At 42.4% G+C, this 17,862-nt stretch overlaps 1 protein-coding gene across 7 annotated transcripts in view; it reads right to left on the bottom strand.

The window, feature by feature from the left end:
• The window catches only part of ZFYVE9 (zinc finger FYVE-type containing 9), a 49,348-nt gene extending 35,068 nt beyond the window's left edge, over nt 1-14,280 (bottom strand). For 2 of the 7 annotated variants that reach the window (XR_014527449.1, XM_083508681.1), the window contains exons 1-2: nt 13,703-14,265; nt 4,069-4,173 (exon numbers count right to left, since the gene is read on the bottom strand). The gene's annotated coding sequence lies outside the window, so the exon portion shown is untranslated. Of the gene's footprint in view, nt 1-4,068; nt 4,174-13,698 lie in introns of all 7 variants that reach the window. The other 5 variants (XM_083508684.1, XM_083508686.1, XM_083508683.1 and 2 more) reach the window with 5 other exon arrangements.
• Nucleotides 14,281-17,862: the final 3,582 nt, after the last annotated feature.

Here is a 17,862-nt window from a genome sequence, read left to right as displayed (position 1 = left end):
AAGATTTAGAGATTATTACCAAGCTTAAAATTTAAGCTAGTTTGACTATTTCCTATAAAATCAAAAGCATTTCCCAGTATTACAAAACTGTGATGATGAAACTGTATTGATCCTCTAATTCCTAATGCCTCCTCAATATCAGCCAGATATACAAATAAATTAGAAGCCTTCTAGACTAAGAAGGGACTTAAGGATTTATTTTGGTTTTATCAGTTATTTGCTGCAAGTATTATTATTATTTTTAAAAAACCCTAATAAAATCATATTGTTCCTTTTCTTTCTAAAGACGGGAAGGGGAAGGGGAGTCCTAACTCACAGATCTAATGGATGGAAGGGGTTAGGGATGCATGGAGGAGCCCCTCTGATGGCAGTGAAGATCTCTCCATTGGGGAGGGGGGACGTTATGTGGGAAAGCTCCATAGGCACAGTTCTATTTTCACTAGCAGTAATCAATGTTAGGCACTGAAACAAGACACTCCAAGGGCAGAGTATGACTGGCCGAGACAGGATCAGGTCCGCATCCATGCCACTCTGGAACTAGTATATTTAACTTCTCTCTCCATTAGAACCAATGGGGTGATTCTTTTAAAATAGAAAAGGCTCCCTGGGAGCCAAGAAGAAGACAAGTCTGTCCGTACACCTCCAACCTTGCCAGTGCTAGCCAACATGCGATTAAAAATAGAATACAATATGTCACTTCACACCCCAACCTACAACTCACTTGGAATCACACTCTTAGCTAACTTTTGGAAATAAAAGTCTTTTGTAAGCAACTTAGAGAGTTCTTGTTTGAGTTAAGTAGGACAGTGGTACCTCGGTTTAAGAACAGTCCGGTTTAAGAACGATTCAGTTTACAAACTCCGCAAAACCAGAAATAGTGTCCCAGTTTGCAAACTTTACCTCTGTCTAAGAATGGAATCGGAACAGTGGAAGGGCAACGGCAGTGTGAGGCCTCATTAGGGAAAGCGCGCGTTGGTTTAAGAACAGTTTCGGTTTAAGAACGAACTTCCAGAATGGATTAAGTTCATAAACCGAGGTACCACTGTATATAAATTTGGTTAAAGGACAGCAGGATGACTGGCATGATGATAGAAAATGTACCAATCTATTCTTTTACATATCCACTAAAATTAAGATCCCATGGTAAATATGAAACATTGCAGGACTTCCTAAATGAACACATTCAGTGAGCTTCACAATGGCAATTATTAATAACTTTGAAACAAAATTAATATATATCAACTACTGAAACTAATTTACTGCCTAACACTGCCAGCCTCCATATCTACTCCTTCTACCAAAGCAGAGCTCCCCCATTCTACCCACAAGACCAGGTGTGTGTGTGCTCTAGTGGGAGAGGGGGAAGGGCACTGAGCTGGCTCAGGATCTACTGGATCTTCAGCGAGCCCTAGTGCCATCACATGATGGCATCAGTCCTAATCTAGACCCCACCTTCTGCATTTTTGTATGCTGCCTTGAGCCCTGGTTCTGGGAAAAAGAATAAAAACTAGATTTGTCCAGATTGTACAAGCACAGCTAAAACACAGAAAGCTAAAAAGATATAATCAATAATAGCTGAAAAGTAATTAAACAACAATGGAATTAAAACAGTGTAAAAAATAAATCTATTAAAATACAGATGGTAAAAACAGCACAACACTATTAAAAACCCTTTCCTTAAAAGCAATCAGCTCCCAAAGGCCTGCTGGAATAAAACAATCAATCTTCACCTGCCAGAGGAAGGACCACAAGGACATAGTTCAGTCTAGGTTCACCAGGAAGGGAGTTCCAAAGTCTGGGAGCAGCCTCTCCTGCGTTCTCACAAAAGGTGCCTGTGAGCATGGCAGGAATGAGAGAAGGGCCACCTCGAACATCTCAAGAGCCCAGATAGGTTTGTATGGGAAAATACCCTGGGCCTTCAGATAGCCTAGGCCTAAGCAGTATAAGGTTTTATAGGTCACAACCAGCACTTTAAATTGTGACCGGATACAGACCAGTAGCCAGTGGAGCTCCTTGGGCCCTTTAAAAGTTTTCTAGCACTTTTCAAAGGCAGACCCATGTAAAGCATGTTACAGTAATTCAAATGGGATGTAACTAAGGTGTGTGTCACTGTGAGCAGATCAGACATCTCTAGGAAAGGGCACAGCTGGCACACTGGCTTTAGCTATGCAGATGCACTCCTGGCCACTGCAGAAACCTGGGCACTCAGGCTCAGGGTTGCATCCAGTTACTAACTCAGACAGAAATCAGCAGGATTTCAATTAGTAGTGACTGAAGTATCAAATCAGGAAAAATTACCATGTTTTTTCTGTGTGTAAGACTAGGGGATTTTTTACCAAAAAAATAGGTTTAAAATTGGGGCTCGTCTTATACATGGGTAATGCTGAGGGATGTTTTCTTAATTTGGAGTCCCCCAAAATAGGGGGAGTCTTATACATGGGGGCATCTTATACACGGCAAAATATGGTAATCAGTCTTCTGACCACACACACAACTCAATAACTATGTTTGACCCAAGGATGCTACCAGTCATTTCTCATCCGTATAACAGATTTGAACTACAAGGACACATTGGGAGATATTACCTAATAAATATATCATCTTGGTAACTCCCCAATGGCCAAGTAACTTTATAAACCATCTCTACATAAAAAAGTTTTGAATGGATGAGGTGAAACAATAATTGCAAAGAGGAGTAGATGTGACAGTTCAGAAATCTTCACTTTATACAAATATATATTCCTTTCTTTTCCATAGAACATTTCACAACCCCACAGGAAACAAAGCTATACTGAAAATCACTGACTTGTCCAAAGCTATCTAGTGAGCTTTACTGTAGTATGGGCTCTAGACCATTTCAGTCAAATAAATTATATAATGGACATTTTAAAAGATGACTCCTGTTAATTCAATAATATTTTGTCTACTGTGCTTTGCATTCTTGAATCTGCAGCTTCTACAGTTTCTAACCTAGATTAATGCATGACAGGATATAGCATTTAGCCTAAACTTTGCCAACCACATAATCCTGGTGGACTGGAACAACAACTCAAAACAAGCCAACATATTAGCCAAGGAAGTAATACTATTTCACACTAAAGTCTTAAATGCAATGTGACTGATATAACTTATTCAAGATTAAGGACCTTATAGAAATTAAAAGAGAGATCTGTATATCTTACAACAGTGTTTATTATATAGGGAAGGAAATCTGAACCCAGAATTTTAAAATTAACTCTGTAACGATAAAGTGTAGTACACACAACTGACCTGTTCCTGCACACAGTCAAGGGATCAACCAATTCTTTAAGCAGAAGCAAAGTCTGCAATTTTTAATGCCACCATCTAAATAAACATTGAAGAAGTCTGTGCTGGTATACAAAATAGTAGGCCTTGCATGCAGACAATGAACCAGACAACCCAGTCATTCAATATATGTAGCCTCACAAGTGAAACAAAAAAGCTAGCTTGTTATGTGCACCTTTCTAAAACTTTCTCCCAAATCTATCCTGCAAACATTTGTGCTGGAGAAGGCAACCAAAATACATTAAATCAAGAACTTAGTGACAGTGCCTGATTCCACAGCTAGGTTTCAAGGAAAACCCCACAACAGAGTCTAAAGAAAAGGCAGGCAAACTTGGCCTTAAATATACTTCAGTTCACAATCCACCCATAATATTTTTTTTACAAACAGGAAGCTCTAAACTTTAAATTTAAAAATGCATGATTCTATTGCAGAACACTATTGTGACCAGCAATGATAAAAGTAACAATATATCGAGGGCCAAAGCTTCCTTGTCCTTGCTTCAAACAAAACACCCTAGAAACATTACTAGAAATTAGACTGATTCATAACTCTTATTGTGGAAGGCTCTGGGGTGAAAAAAATGTTTTCCTGCTTGGTTGTTTGTTGCCCTAGAAGGAACAGCAGGCCAGAAACTCAATAAATAAATAAATTTCTGATCTGTTTAGGACTGCAATATAAGAAGCATACCAAGGATGCAAATTTAAAGGTGCTCTCTTAATTCAAATATTCCAGATGTATACTGTCATTTGCCATCCTCTTACCTTTTTCTCCTACACATGCATAAAGAAACGAATGAACCAATGTCTATCCATGATATACACTGCCCAATCAGCTAGTTGAATTGAATCTGTATATTCTGCTTGATCCTAAAAATGAAACAAACACCACATTAGAATTCCTAAAGCTGCTATTAGTTGTATGTAGTTTAGCTATTTTCAGCCTGCCTCATCTTGAAATCCAAGTTAGGGTAAGATTTTCCCCCTCTGAAACCTATTAAAAACAATTTGATAACATAACCTTCACTCCACTACATTTAAGTGGCCACCAAAGAAAGCCCCCCACCAAAAAGATACCAATTATTCCCTGTCTCCAACACATGCTCCCAAATCTCCACAGCAGTTACACAGATGAACTATCAACTATCCTTTCCCAAATAACGTGTAGACAGCACACATCTGATCTCATGAAGAGGCAGGAGGTAAATTGGGCTTAAACTAGTTTATTATCAGTGTCCTGAACTGCATCTAGTCTCTTTATGAGGCCATGCATCCTTGTGTAAATGTGCTTCCCGAAACACAGTCAAAAGCAACTTCAGAAGAGTAACCAAGCCCTAAGACTACAAAGGCATCACAATAAATTGCTAGATACAAACTTGAAAAGACTTGCCATTTTCTCATTAGCTTAACTGGTAACACTTGCTTATGCCTACAATAGAAATTTGTACTTATTCATCTCAGGTAATAAAAGATTTGGGCACCTTATAGCACCTAATCTATAGTGGTTCTCACTTTCATTAGGAAACATGACATTCTTATTATAATAAACCAAGTTTTCTGTGATAGGATTAACTTTTTACCAGATTGGCTGGAGACTAACACCAAAGTATGGAGGAAATAGTCTTAAGGAAATAACCAGGAATAAGTTTTTGCTACAAGTATGCAGAAGATGGCAAAACATGAAGGCTGCAACTTGAGCTCTTCAATGTATCCTTGTTCCTAGATTGTGTACATCAGGGCTGTCCAACTGGTCGATCGCGATCTACCAGTTGATCTGACCTCTCTCCCTAAAAAAAGCTCAACTACTCTGATCTCTCCCCCCAAAAAAGCTCAACAGCTCTGATCAAATTCAATGGGTAGATCACTGCCAGTTTATTTATAGTGGGAGTAGATCGCAGTCTCTTGGACACCCCTGGTGTACATCTTTCCACAGAAGCATTCAACTAAGCCACCTGGTGACTTTCCCTCTGGTTAGTGTACCTTCCCTCCTCTCTGACTCAAATTACTAGAGTGACATGAGAAATTAAATACCAAAACCAAATAAATACAAATGTGTAATGTGTAATGGAAAATAATCATACAGAACAGGACTATCAATTTGACTGGCATACTTTGATGCCTGCAGACATTTTAAAAATGGCAGACCCAAGTGACTTCTCCAGGGCAAAAGTCTGGGCAGGTCCTAGGCTGCCCAGACAACAAGACCTCCTCTCAGCCTTGCTAAGGAAAGCAGAGCAATATGTTTGGTACCAGCTTGGCTGCAGGAGTTGCCAGAAGGTGGTGCACAAAACATCATTCAATCATCTTACAGACTCCATTCCAGATAGGTGTAGGGTTTACTCCTTAGTCTTTTCTTCTCCTGAAGATGTACCACAAGGCTATGGGTATGTGCCCACCACACTACATAAAAATACATTTTCAACACCACAGAACCACTGTGTGTATTCACTGACTACAATAATCCTCAATATTATGCCAATGGGAATGGGCCCTAATCACTTCATTCCTGCACACTGTTCTTTCCCTAGGGCTGGACGATATCTGGTTTTCAACATCGTGATATACCAGCTAAATACTGTGATATACAGATATATGACAATGCCTGAAATAAGGATGGAACCATGTAGAAGCAAAGGGGTTATGTCCTGGCAACTGCTACCCAGACAGAGAGAGGTGGGGAGGAAGAAGCAGCCAAACCTCGTGTCAATTTCTGGATGGTGTGGAATAGAGAGGAAAAGCAGAAGATACAGACCCTGGAGGGGGAACCCCCACCCCTATCTTAGCACAGGGATTCTTAGCACAGAGAGACAGACAAACACATGCATGCATGCACACCCATGCACATGCAGAAGACGAGTAACAGGAACTGAGAAGCATTGACTAGCTTCACGGATTTTCCCACATTGTGGGAAAGCTGACCACAGAACTGAGGGAATGGGAGAAGAGGTGGTAGCAGGGACGGGAGCGGCAGGGGTGGTGGTGGGGGAGTAGCTCTGAGGCAAAGATGCACGTCTGCCGCCTCCCTCAGTGTAAGGGGAAGGGACTGTGGCGCTGGGGAGGGAGGCGAGCAAAGCAGGGAGATGGTGGTGCGCTGTTTGGCCTGCCCCTCTCCAAACTTGTGTGTGTGAGATTTGGGAGAGGGAAGTCCTCTTCCCTCTATATCAGGGGTTGTCAACCTGGTCCCTACTGCCCACTAGTGGGCGTTTCAGGATTCTAGGTGGGCGGTAGGGGGTTCTACAGCACAAGCTGAATCCTCCTTCCATCGAGCACTGGTGGGCGGTAAGGAAAGTTTACCATCAAGAAAGATACATTAGTGGGTAGTAGGTATAAAAAAGGGTTGACTACCCCTGCTCTACATATTTTAATCCCAGCAGTAGTGATTCTCCCCTTCCTGCAGAGAAAAGTCTTTGTTCAGCCGAGCCATCCCATGGGGAAGTCATCAGTTTCCAATCCTTTTGTCCAAATTTCCCTCGTGATATATTGCCAGGTCAAAACAATTATCACAATGTGGATTCAAAAACAATTTGGGATGATATACTGATTTATCACCTAGCCCTACTCTCCACCTTTCCTATGCTATGATGCAGTCCCTGGTCAAAATATTTTGTGTTGCTTTTTCCTATTCCTGGTCCCATCATCAATATAGACTTTCAACATTGTTCTTCCTTCCTCAGTAAGTAGAGTGTGAAACTCTCAGGGTCATGGGTTTGAGTCCCATGTTGGGCAAAAGATTCCTGCATTGCAGGGGGTTGGACTAGATGACCCTCGTGATCCCTTCCAACTCTACAATTCTATGATCAATAATTACGGAGACCAAACGTAGAGAGGTGGAGAGAAATTAGATCAGAGTTAAGCATGAGTAGAGCAAAGTGCAATTATATAGTGAAAATGAGTGATGGATGTTATGCCAAAGTGGTGATAAGTTGAGTACTGTGCATATTTTGTGGTGAGTAGACATTTTACTAAAAGGCTATCTGGGGAATGGCTTATTTTGGCGTTTCAATGTGCAGCAGGCATATACATAAAACGTTTCTTCTCATGAAGATTATTCATGACCCAATAGTCCCATGAGCCAACGTACACCAAGGATAAAGAATATCCAGCAAAAGGGCATGGCAGCATGACAACAAGGTGAAGAGATAAACAACACAAAAGAATCTTTATGCCATCTTCACTCTCAATTTAATAGCAGAATGAATAGGAGGACAGGGAGTGATGTAAGGACTGGGAGATGCAGAATAATTAACTTCAGTCTTATGAATTTTTGAATGTTGGTGCGAACAGTACTGCAAACATAAGACAACTAAACATCTAAACAAGCTTTCATCCTACTGATCCTACATAGTAATTGTATACCAAACAGTGTACAGCCAGCTAGGTGAACAGAGCTAGGAGTGAGTTCAAAGCAAAATTTTGACACAGCAAAGTGAAATCAGAAAATATGAAAGTGTTTATAACGAGGAAGTGTCATTCATAGCTAGGCACAGCTATTAGGAGATTTGTACAGCACTTTGATCTGCCTTTTACAGGGAACATTATGGATTTCTATGTTTGCTATATTCCGGGGGGGATCAACACAGAGGTTTCTGACAGTTACAGATGTTCTAACAAAAAAGGCTATATACCAGAAGAGACATTTAACATATCTAGAAAATTGATGTATTTGAATACTGTGCAATAAAGCAAAATACAACCAATTCATAGGTTTACTTCATATATTTATATGAATTTCAGTCAATTTAGAAGATGATTCTACAGCATACATTAGCTCAAAATGTAATCATCTGTATAAAATATTAAGAGTGCATTGATACAATAAACATGCTTTTTATTACAGAACACTCAAGGAGCACAGGCTCAAATGAAGTCTAATTTTAAGATCATCAGCTGATGGTAAATGCCTCTCCCCCATAGTCAATGTATGCGGGAATGTAAGAGATTCTGGTTTCCCATCTGCCACTCCAGTGACAAAACAAAAGCTATTGTGCTTGAGACATGCATTTAACCCTTCTTCTCTTGTACTGGCCTAGATCTGCACTAAAGCAATTGAAAGTAATGGACCACAAAAAGTAAACAATGCTTATCCAAGAAGTCACAACAGTATGCAAACACAAAAAATATATAGGACCTCCTATTTTAGTTTATAAGTACCAGTTGCAGCAAAAACAGCACCTCTAGGCCAGCTGTCCCTCCCAACTGAAACAAATGTGACAGATAACTGTATGAGGTGAACCAGACAGGAATTATCCTCCCCCCACATACACACTATGCAAAATTTGCAGCATGAGTACTTGCCTCAGGTACACTCACTAAGAAGCTGACATATGGACCAGCTTTCTTAACATTTGCACCAAGACAAAAACACACACTGCCTTTTATTACATTTCTGGATACATGCTTTGTTTTCCACAGCACATAAACTAATCTCTGTTTCTTAAAAAAATAATTTGTAAAGTAGCAGTACAATCTCACCGTAGGAGCGGACAGACTGAACTAAAACAAACCTTCCACTCAACTTCTTAATTAGATGGAGGCAGTGAAGGTTTGGTTTAAAAAAAATTAAATGGGTCATTTAATGAAGCTCAATTTCCACAGCTATTACTAAAAAGATGTCTACAAACAGAATACAAAGGCCGGACCTTCTGAGGCCAGATGCCTTTAAGGAGTTTGAGAGCAAAGCATTCTTTTTTCTACAAAAGTCCATTATTTTCCCATTATTCAAAATAGGCTTAACCTACCAGTACTGAATCTTTGAAGTACTGGTAAGCAAGTCCCATTGACAGGAACTTGCAAAGTCTGTATATAATTAGGGTCTTGCTCTTAAAAGCTATTTTTGTTTAATCAAAAACATACAATATATATTCCGTTGGGAAAGCGTACTTCTTTACAATTCCAGCTACTGTTAATTACCTTTATCTAAAGATTTATTAGGGACGCGGGTGGCGCTGTGGGTAAAACCTCAGCGCCTAGGACTTGCATGGTCGGCTGTTCGAATCCCCGCGGCGGGGTGCGCTCCCGTCTTTCGGTCCCAGCACCTGCCAACCTAGCAGTTCGAAAGCACCTCTGGGTGCAAGTAGATAAATAGGGACCGCTTACCAGCGGGAAGGTAAATGGCGTTCCGTGTGCTGCGCTAGCTCGCCAGATGCAGCTTGTCACGCTGGTCACGTGACCTGGAAGTGTCTGCAGACAGCGCTGGCTCCCGGCCTATAGAGTGAGATGAGCGCACAACCCTAGAGTCTGGCAAGACTGGCCCGTACGGGCAGGGGTACCTTTACCTTTAAGATTTATTATTTAATCTAAAGGACTGCCTCCTCCAATCAGAGCAGTCCTCCTCATTAACATCTCCAGGAGAGATTCTTCTCTATGTTCTACCAGTAGTAGAGAGGTTCCTGGTTAAGATGTGGAAGACAACCTTCTTGGAATCACATCTAAGCTGTGAAAGTTTTTACTCAAAGGAGGTTTGTTTCACCCAAATAATTGTCTAGTACATAGTGAAGACACTTGTGTTCTGGGGCAAGTTTGGCCTGTTGGACGGATGTGTTTATTGTACTGACCCCACAACCCTGCTGTGATAGTCCCCAATCTTGCTTGTTTAAAAATATGCAATTTTGTTTTGTTTCTTTCATATCCTGAGCACTGCTTTTACAATGAAGGGGCAGGAAATAAATACTTCAAACAAATAAATAGGTCACAGTACTTATGACTCAACTATTTTCCTCATATGTTTATTGTGATTGGTCATCTTGAAGAGAGACTTACTGTGAATTAAAATAAACATACATGTAATCATAATCAATCACACCCTATGACTCTACTTCAGTAGCAGCTAAACCTGCATCCTAAGCTACAAAGCTGCTAGAGCTTGCCTTTTAGGAACTGGCTCTCCAGTGTTTCAGTCAGGAGTCTTTTCCAGCCCTACCTGGAGACACCATCAGCAGCAATACTAAGCTTGGTGGACCAATGGTCTGACTGGTATAAGACAGCTACCCATAGTCCTTCTAAACACACAATGATGGATAAAATTAAATACTGTATTACTTTGAATAGAATTCAATTGGTGTTGCTTCATTGGTGGAGGAAATAAATTCCCTCCTCCCTCCAAGCCCCCAGAAATTTGCTCCAAGGGGTTCCCCAAAACCTCAGCAAATTTTGGGGAGCAGGCAGGGAGGAAGAATTGCCGGCCCTCTAGTTCTATAACAAATGCCTTCCATCGGCAGAGAAACATTGTTTGCTTCCATCTTTCACATCTTCTTACATAAATTAAAAGGTTTAGGCAACTACTGTTCACTGAGCATTTCAAACAGTTTCCACAATTTCACTCTTGGCCACATGCTCCAAAAACCTTTGCATCAACTCCCAGGTTTCATTTAGCAAAACGAAGTCAAAATTACTAGAGACTTGTTTCAACACCTTTGTATAGGGCTTGTAAATAGCCACTTGGTCTCCTGTGTGAGTAAAAATTGCCTTCAAGCCACTTGATAAGGATATTTACAACAAATAAACTGTGTTTATTTTTACTTTAAACCACAAACTACTAACTTAAGCATGCTTGGGCTGGTGGGTTAAAAACTGCCTTAATACCAGCACCATGAAAAAAGTATAATATAGCGCCCTAATATCCATAACTTTGCTTATACAAAGGTGGTATAAACTGAGAATTTTAACATGGCTTATGGGCTTCCATTAGAGCATCTGGTTGACCACTATGAGACAGGGTGCTAGACTACATCCAGCAGGCTCTTATGCTCTTATTAAAATGAAGCAGATTGGTCAAGTTATAACCTTCCAGCTCTAACAAAGCAATTCTATGCATATTTACCTAAAAGTAAATCCCACTATGCTTAATTAGGTTTATTTCCTTGTAGGTGTGTGTTATGACCGCAGCTTAAGTAGATTAAAGTTCTTCCATAATCCTTCGCACAGGACCATTCACAACTACAGGGATACATACATACTTTATCACTGTTTCTGCTATTCCAATCCTAAACATTTACCTGTAAGCCTGTTTTGAAATATTATTCCAAAATAAATAGTTAGTTAGTTATACTTTATCCAAACAGTTAGATGTTGGCATAAAAATTATTAGCTGTTAGCAATCCTGCTATAGTAAGGCATATTATTTGCCTGTTGACTTCAGCATATATTTCTGCATCCATTTACATTTTTCATCTAAGGAGCCCAGTGGTCTAGATATACACTTTCATTTTAAAATGTAAAAGAACAATGAGAACATAAATGCTAGAATACATGCTGAAAAGCATCTGCTCTGAATAGTTCATCCTTTATTTATGCATTAAGAATTAATTTATTAAAATAATGTAAAGCCTGCCTAAGTTATATGTTAAATTATATTTGCTTAGATTTAGAGCTTCATGGATTATGGAAGGATTAAATATTTTGCATTTTTAAAAAGAAACAGCATAGACATTCACAGTCTTTAAATAAATTTCAGTAAGATTTCAAGCATGAGACTAAACCAAAGCCTAGATTTGATGCCATGAGACACGCTGCAATTATCAGTGAAGTAAAGTTGCTTTTAAAAAATCAGATCTCTATGGGGCCCTTTAAATTTTGGTCAAGTGAGGGCTGCTTTTTTAATGAAACGCTTCTGTGCAGCTGAGCAACATTTAAAGGACCTCTGGGCCACTGAAGAGCCCTCTTAATTGTGCCAGCATTTACCAGATATCAAAATCTAAAGTTTTTTGTCTACTGTACTAAGTTTAATTGAGTGTAAATACATTTTTAGTTTAGTAAATCCAGGCCATTAAATTATACTGATATAAGGCATGTGATATTAAATCCACACCAGAGAAACAAACATTAATTCGCTACCACATATGTGCATCTTTGTGTTGCTGATCAATAAAAGCAGTTTTATCTATGTTGGGCCACGCTCAGACAACCTAACAGTTTTCAGTACAATCCAAATAAGCACTCCACTTTCATGCATCTATATTCAGATTTTGATATTTTACATAATAAATATATTATCCTTCTAGATGTCTATGTGCTAAAAATAATCAACCTGCTGTCCTTATAACCTTTAGTGTGACCTCCATGTTTCCCTTACTCACTCTACCAGGCTCTTTGAAATTTTGCATCCATCTTAAGTCACAAATAAATAGCAGGTTCAGATATGAAAATCTGCACTAACACCACAAGACCATTCAAGTTTTGTGGACATTTTACATGTGGAACTTCACCTTGTTTAAATATATTAATAAATATATTCTGTTGTCATATATACTTCTATTTCAGTACATGAAAATACTATTTGTTTACATATATGCAAAATACCTAAACATTCAAACTTATCAAGGTAATTCCCACCAGTTATTCATGTTACAAGATATGCATTCCCTCCATTGCAACCAGTCATCTGGACCTACTTACCCACATCCACAGAACTAAAAAACACCTGAATTTTATCACCAAGGTGAGTATCACTTAAGTGAGTGCAACAACAAACACAATTAAAAGTAACCTTGCCTCCTGGTAAGCGCTCTAGTTCGGCAGTTATGGCACGTTTCAAATTATTTAAATAGTGAACAGGCTGCAACAAACGACGCCAGAACAAGGGAAGGTACTACGGACACAAAATAGGACACCTTGACAGCAATATTCCCGTCAGATCCAGTATGAGAAACTTGGGCTGCGAACAAATGGGAGCCGCCTGTAAAGCAGCAGGACAGGAAAGAAAGGGGATGCAAGAATGCACAACTGCAAAAACAAGCAAGGACTGTGAAAAAGCGTTGCATATGCTCTACGGGGGGGGGGGGGGGCTGGATGTATGGGGGAGGGGAATCTACTAATTAGCAGAAGCAGTATGGGAAGGCTTGCTTGTTTGTTTGGGGCGGCGGCGCGGGGGGCTGCCACGTCTTCTCGCTCGCCCCCTGAGATATTAAGAGGGGTGGGAAGCGCTATATACGAGAAGCCATGAACTCCTCGCGGAAGGCTTCCCGGTTGCCATGAAGGGAACAGGGCTCTCTTCCCCCCAACCCGCTCCATCAGGACACGCCAGACAAACAAGGCGAGGGATAAGCCGGGGAGAGAAGCTCCTCGTCTGCCTCTTTATTCTCAAGGTCCCGAGGCTTTCATGATCCCTAGTACGAAGGAGGGAAACTCGCGCCCCTAAAGTTGGGGGGCGGCGGAATTGACCCAAGGTGTGCTGTGGGGGAACGCGCTCCGACCCTCAGTTATGTCGCCTCTTGCCCCTTTTGGGCCACCCTCCCTGGGGGAAGGTTCCCTCAGCTTCCTCTCCTCAGGAGCCGTGGGGCGGCCCCCCCACCAAGAGAGGCTCCCTTCTCACGCCGCCCCACAGGGGCCTGGGAGAGGATGCCCGGCCTTAGCGGCCCGACGGAGACCGGCTAAATCGGGAGGCGGCCAGCAGCTTACTCACCTCGGGAGGCGGCGGCGGCGGCAGCAGCAGCAGCGAGCGCCGCCGGGCCTGCATGTCGGAGAGGCTCCCCTCGCTCGGCTCCCGGGCAGGCCTCTTCCCGAGCTCAAGGAAGGCCAGCGCGGCGCCTGCCCGGCCTCCCGCTTGCCCGCCTGTTCCCGACGGCGAGGGCTGCCTCCTCTCCTGGCTGGCTGGGCTCCCTCGCCCGCTCCGAGGCCGCCTCAGCTGCCGGCAACCAGCGCCCCCTGGCTGGCCTCAGAGGCAGCGCACGGCACTGCGGCACAAGCGGGGAAGCCTGGCAGGCCTCCTCAGGCGCGGCTGCGTGGTAGAGTGGCGCCGCGGGGACGGAGGGAGGGCTGGTGGTGGAGCCGCCGCCGCTCCTCGTTTATTTCTCCGTTTCCAAGCGGAAGCCCAGGCGAGGCTTGCTAGGTAGGCACCGTCCACGTAGGGAGCAAGCAGCCGCGCGAGCCTCTGGGAGGCGGAGTCGCCAGAGGGCAATTTGGATGCTTTAGGGAAACCCCTCTCGGCGCGCGAGGAGGACAAACAACTGGCTTTGCCAGCCACCTAAGAGGAGAGGACTCGGGCATTGCAAAGAAACGGAGGGGGAGGCGTCAACCTCCCGCCGCAAGCAAGGACGCAGCTGGAAATCACTGCGCGTGTAACCTACGCGCGCGCGCAGCTGTGCGCTCACGTTCGGAAGGATGTGCTGCACGTTAGTTCATGCAGGATTCCTGTTCCTTGATGCAGATAGAACTCTCATGCAAGCACCCCTTTGCTTTTCCCAAACCCCTTTTTTATTTTTGCGTTGCGTCCCTTTGTTCCTAAGAGATCGGCCAGTGTGCGCTTTATCATCCCTTGGCCCCTTTTGGTGCATATCTGGTCAAAATAATCAGGTTATCCTGCAAAGTTTCAGCTCGATGTCTGCTATCTAATTCTTAAAGTAAGCTTGTCTGGAGTGGACACAGATAAGATTTGTCTGCAAATCCTAAGCAATTAATGGATGAGCTGTAAAGGTGAGTCATGCTGCGTATGACTTAAGTTTAGCTTATATGCTGACATTTTGGTAAACTGCCTTGAAGTCATTATGAAAAGCGCTGTCTAAATGTTGTAAATAAATAATGCATATCAAATTATTACATACTATCCTTGTGGATCGGGTTGGTTGTCTGCAATGTATTGCAAGGCAGTATTTTGTGGTACAATAAAATATCCTTGTACATGTATTTGATTTGAGCACACTTGTGATGCTCACAATAAACTGACTGTTTAAAAGCATTGCAACGATCTGTGACATGGTGGGCGATCCGACTCTGAGATGGTGCAATTGCATACACATCACACAATGTTGCAATCATCAAATGATACTGTGTGTGTGTAAATGTTTGAACGTATCAGCCCTTTGAGTCAGGTCCAAACACAGAAATGTACTGCACGGCAACCTCACACTGGTTTTCCCCCAAGACAGATAAAGGATCTTCTAGGATATGTCATCAGTGTTGAGTGATTTTGAGTGGAATGGCATGTTAAGGTTCATTTTAGATAATTATAGGAAGACATATCATGGAATTCAATAGAGGAGTGGTACAATCATAGCAGCAAGAGGAAAAGTTTATTTCTGAAGTATCCTGTAATTATAGGAAGTGCCAGGGAGGAAATTGAGTAAGGAGGTGGTTACTTGAGCATGGACAAGTATTTCAGCAGTCTTTAGAACAGGGTGGGGAACCCTCTAAGCCTGTCTGCCCTCCTGGGCTCTCCCCATACCACACCCCTTTCCCAGACACATGCCCTTTCCTCAGGCCACCACCAACTCTTTCCATGACAGCTTAATGCTTTTGCATGACTAGAATGTGTTTTTGAACTCCAATAATACCTCTTGCTTGCCTGGATGGAAGACAGAAGAACTAGCTTACTGTACAAAGCTACACTTCATATTTGTTGCTCTGCCCATGTTTCCTTCTGGCCCTACCCACCACTGGCATGCCCACCACCACCATGCCAAAGTTTGCCAGCAAGGGAATGTAACCCTCTCCCCAGTCCAATAAACAGTCCCCAAACTAGTAAATTTGTTTAGGATTTCAGCCTTGAAAGTCCTATTCCTAAGACATATGTCCCACTGAAATCTACGAGAGACTCCTCACGCCTGCATTAAGTCATGTTGAGGAGTGAAAAATAGTTAATTGACAACTTTGAATGTGAGGGGTTGGGGAAATCATAGTGCAAAGAAGTGGGGTGGAAGAAGCAGCTAGGTATGTAACTGCATATGAGAATTAAAAGATTTTTTTTACAGGTTTGCTTTGCTTTAAGGTACACGGGTGGTGCTGTGGGTTAAACCACAGAGCCTAAGAAGGTCGGCGGTTTGAATCCCTGCAACGGGATGAGCTCTTGTTGCTTGGTCCCTGCTTCTGCCAACCTAGCAGTTCGAAAGCATGTCAAAGTGCAAGTAGATAAATAGCTACCGCTCCGGCGGGAAGGTAAAAGGCGTTTCCATGCGCTGCTCTGGTTTGCCAGAAGCCGCTTAGTCATGCTGGCCACATGACCCAGAAGCTGTACGCCGGCTCCCTCGGCCAATAAAGTGAGATGAGTGCCGCAACCCCAGAGTCAGCCACGACTGAACGTAATGGTCAGGGGTCCCTTTGCCTTAACTTTGCTTCACACACCTGACACGTGATTAACCAGTCTATACACAGCAGGTGGTGTAGATCCCCATAGATCTTGTTGTATCTGGGGTGTGTCCCATTTGCCTCAGGATCCTGATCAGACACACTCTTCTAGCCATACATAACTGGGAGAGGGGAGATCTGTTGGCAACCAGCGACTGCATACTAATAGCACTAACCCAACAGTTTATTTAGAATGAATAACTTAGGAAACTAAATCACTGATAATTACTGTTTTCTTCCTAGAAATATCTACTAGCTTGCCTATATTTTTGGAACTCGTTAAAGGGCAGGGTGAAATCCACTACAATAAACCATTCACTAACAGACAGTAACTTGGGACAGTGATGCAATTTGTAGTAATATTGAGGGAAATAGCATCATTGCCTTCGTTAAGCCATTTTGCTCTTTCTCCAAGCATGTCTTAAGCATTCCCTTCCATTACGAGAGTGGTTTTTAAATTTTAACAGGCCTTTAAATTAATGCCTGTTAAAAGACTCACATTTCAGTATTTTCTTCACTGATCTTCAGATCCTCAGCATCCCCCAGCTGGAGTTTATATTTATATGTTGCAAAAGATTGGTGGCTTTGGAACAGATTCTGTCAGCTTGTGCTTACTCATGTAGCAGAAGAGGAGTTCTGCTCCATAATTGTGGCTTTGAGGGACTATCACAGAAATACATTTCATAAAAATATATCAATTTAGACGACGAACCTTTCAAATAGATGCACCCTATAACTGTTTTTCATCTCTCATCAAAAGGAAAGCTTCCAAATGGTACTCCAGATGGAAGCAAGTATCACTATGTTGTGTTGCAACCTTCGTACATCCGATTTAACCCTTAATTTAAAGAGAGCAGGAAACTATGAAGGTTTTTGCCTGTTATTTGCTTTTTTCCTTTACAAAAACCATCCCCAGAGGCTTACATGCACAACAATCTATAGCTTCTTATCAAGCTGGGACTTTTGCCACTGCCACTTCTCCTCTGGTCCCAGGGGGCAGATTACAACATTGAAACACTTATGCCTCAAGGCCCAAAGCAGAAGCAGTATGATGGAAGCTTACCGACAAAGTGATCTCTCTTTAGACTTGCTTTTGGTGAACATCTCAACGCCAGAGGAAACAGGTCACAGCAGTCATGCATCCATAGCAGTGACCAGAGGAGAAAAGTGCAGAGAGAAGAAACACCATGGTGCATGTGCAGCAGCACAACTGGAGGCCTTCATCTGCCCCAGCTGCAACAAAACATGTCTTTCCCACATTGGTCTCTACAGCCACGGCAGGTGCTGCAACATTCCAACAGCTTGACCTCATCCACAAAGGCACACTCCTCCAGTCTCCCAAGACAGATGCCAACCAACCAAGTCACATCATATGGATCCAAAAGATGCAGTGCAAGTACCCTGGGGAAGTGTGAAGCCAGCAAAAAGGCTGTTGCTGCATGAACTTGTGGCACTGATCATTCAAGGTCAACAAACACAGCCTCCAGTCCAGTACTGTTAAGG

The sequence above is a fragment of the Podarcis liolepis genome (assembly GCF_965112155.1).
Source record: "Podarcis liolepis genome assembly, chromosome: 6".
NCBI lineage: Eukaryota > Metazoa > Chordata > Lepidosauria > Squamata > Lacertidae > Podarcis > Podarcis liolepis.
This window is presented reverse-complemented; position numbering and strand designations above follow the sequence as displayed.